The sequence below is a fragment of the Pistacia vera genome, unplaced genomic scaffold (genome assembly GCF_008641045.1).
Source record: "Pistacia vera cultivar Batoury unplaced genomic scaffold, PisVer_v2 Contig642, whole genome shotgun sequence".
Taxonomy (NCBI): Eukaryota; Viridiplantae; Streptophyta; class Magnoliopsida; order Sapindales; family Anacardiaceae; genus Pistacia; species Pistacia vera.
The window spans coordinates 299947-303347 of record NW_022196493.1 but is presented as its reverse complement, the minus strand read 5'-3'; positions in this window follow the sequence as shown (position 1 = coordinate 303347).

Here is a 3401-nt window from a genome sequence, read left to right as displayed (position 1 = left end):
TGGCCTTTGATGTTCTGCTTTCACTTGTTGACAAACCAGACACTTAGCTACAAAATCTCCAATATACTTCTTCATCCCTAGCCACCAATAGCCTTTCTTTAAGTCTTGATACATCTTGGTTGCTCCAGGATGAGCAGTGTATGGTGTGTCATGAGCCTCCATAAGAATTCTCTTCTTTAACTCATCATCTTGAGGAATGCACAAACGACTCCTGAAACGGAGAACACCATCTAACAGATGGAAGTCTGGTTGAAGAGAAAAGATGTTGAATTCGAAGTGGGTGATAAAGTGTTTCTAAGAGTTGCCCCCTACAAACGGGTGATGTGTTTCGGTAGCAAGGGAAAGTTAGCACCGAGATACATTGGTCCATTTGAAGTATTACAGCGAGTGGAAAAGGTAGCCTATAGGTTGGCTTTACCACCCAACATGGACAGAGTACACAATGTATTTCATGTCTTGATGCTTTAGAAATATGTAAGTGATCCCTCCCATATATTAAGTGTAGAGGATGTGGATTTAGAAGAAAATCTTGTGTATGAGGAGCGTCCAGTTCAGATATTGGACAGAAAGATTAAAGAGCTCCAAAACAAGAGTATCCCTTTAGTGAAAGTCCTCTAGAGAAATCATAAAGTTGAAGAAGCTACATGGGAGGTGGAGCAAAATATGCAGAACCGTTACCCAAAGTTGTTTATTTGAATTTCGGGGACGAAATTCTTATAAGAGGGGGAGAATTGTAACACCCACATGAACGTACGTAATTTAATTGATGCTCTTATACCTTTAGTTGATTTTTGCTAAAGTTATTTTGAGAAAATGTGAAGAAAATGCCTTAAACTTGCATTAAGGGTAAAATGGTCTGTTCACTCAAAATTAGTTGAAAAAGTGGGGAGTGAAAAGAGATAGAATTTCATGGAGAATGCAATAAAATGAGGGCATTATGGTAATTGAGACATAGATGGAATTTTAAAGAAAGTGCAAGGGCAAAATGGGAAACTATATATAATTTAATGTTATATCAAGGATTGAAGAGTGAAACCCTAGCCACTCTTCAACCCATTTTCACGCCACTTCTCCAAATCCTCTCAATTTCTTCACTTCTTTTTCAAAAGAAATTCATAGATCTTGGTTATTTTTGAGTGGATTTTCAATCTCAAGCATCTATAGGTAAGATCCTTGCACTAAGAAGTGATTTTTAATTTTTAAAGTGTTGATTTTGATGGTTTATGCTCATAGGATTTAAGAGGAAGAGAGTTTGAGCAAAGAAGATCTTAAAGGGTTGAATTTGCTCATATCAAAGGTAAGTAAATCCTACCTTAAGTATGATTTAAGTTATATTGTGTAGAGAATTTTCTTTATGCATATATATGGTTATATGTAGAATTGTGGATGGATTTGGTGTTGAATAATAATTAGAACCTATCCATGAGAAGTTGGGCTGGTGTATGTGTATGATTGATGTGTGGTGGGAGTTTGGAAGAGTGGAAGTGAAAATTTTGAAGGTGTGTATTTGGGCAGATTTGGCGTTATTATGGGGGAGTTTATTCCAAATTTTTGGTGGCCTAAAATAGAGATAGAAGTGAACCAAATTAGTGTTGATTTGTGCACATGAGTTGTTGATAAATGCCAAAGAGAAGTGCATGTATGAGTATGATATATTACTTTGGGATGAGTTTGTGATGGTAGAGAAGACATGTTTTCATTCCATAATGCATAATTGCATTTAAACTGTGGATTTGGAAAGAATATAAACATGAAACCATTACAGCATATATCTCCATAAGAGCATGAAAAAGCACTAAAATATGTAAAGAATAGAAAGAAATGAGAATATAATGATATGCAAATGAATTTTTTAGTTAAAGAAGTGTAAAAAAAAAAAAAAAAAAAAAGGTTGTTGCGATGGGGAGCCGTGAGTGACATGGTCCTACATGCATGCCGCCTTTAGTAAGCGGCCTCAGAATTCAGAAAGAAGAATTGTACAGTCCGTTAGAAGTGCGTGTGGATGAGGACTGTACCCAGAATTAGAGAATTCACTCACAGGCCAAGGCTCCAAATCCATGCCTCAACCGAGTCCGATTGGCAAGAAAAGAAATGAAAGGAAGAATAGAAAGAAAGAAAGAATAGAAAAGAAAGAAAGAATAGAAAGAAAGAAAGAAAGAAAGATAGAAAAGAAAGGAAGAATAGAAAAGAAAGAAAGAATAGAAAGAAAGAAAGAAAGAAAGATAGAAAAGAAAGGAAGAATAGAAAAGAAAGAAAGAATAGAAAAGAAAGAAAGATAGATAGATAGAAAAGAAAGAAAGAAAGAATAGAAAAGAAAAGAAAGAAAGAAAAGAAAGAATAGAAAGAAAGACTAGAAAAGAAAGAAATAAATAAAGAAAAAGAAATAGAAAACAGAATAATAAAAATAGAAAAGAAAATGCATAATTTATGCATTTGTGCATTTGCATTATGTATATGAATAATACCATGATCATTATCATGAGTAGTGAAAAATTAGAAAATTGAGAGAAAAACAGAGAGCAAAACAGAGAAAGAATGAGAAAGAACAGGGAAAGAATAAAGAGTAATCAGGAAATGAGATGTAAGGAAAGAAAATTCAAAGTTAAGCAACGGAGAGAGAAGGGTAGCATAGCGGGTTTACTTACTGAGCAATTAGTGCTCACTCCGTTGTTTTCAATGTTTTTGCAGGTAATAAGTGAGTTGCGATCGCTCAGAACGTCACGCAGTGGAAGGGTTAGGCTACACTATCAAGTTGCTCTTTTTGAGTATATATTGTAAATATTTGTATATAAAGAAAAATTTAATATGGGCCTATACTTTATTACTTGTTTATATGTGTCTTTTTATATATATTTTTTTAATGAGTTTTAATGATTATTTTACGAGTATACTAGCTAGAAAGAAAGTATTACAACTATCCACCTCAACCTTAAGAGCAACATAACGCTCTGGGTCTATGACTCTTCTTTTTTGGCAAATTGGTTTGACCTCACTATCGATGTTAAGTGCATGACATATTACATTCGGGTTGGGCTAATCCCGATCATGTCAACATGAATTCATGCAAAAACATCTACATTCTGCCTAAGCAAGCTCATTAGGTCAGTAGCGAGCTGAGTGCTAAGATTGCTTCCGATTCTCAATACACGAGTCGGCTCATTCTGGTCAACTGATACCTCAAATAGAGTCTCAATAGGCCCACTATAGGAATACTCCTCCTGCACACGAGGATCTATGTTGTCTTCCACTAGACCTAGTTGTGGTTCGATCCTGTTGATCGTCATAGCCTGCTTAGAAACGCCCACTAGCTTCTCTTTCCCTTTGCATGTCATCTGCACTGTTTTTACATAATAGTTGTGAGATTCATGCTGAGACCCTTTAACCTCCCCACACCCCGTTAG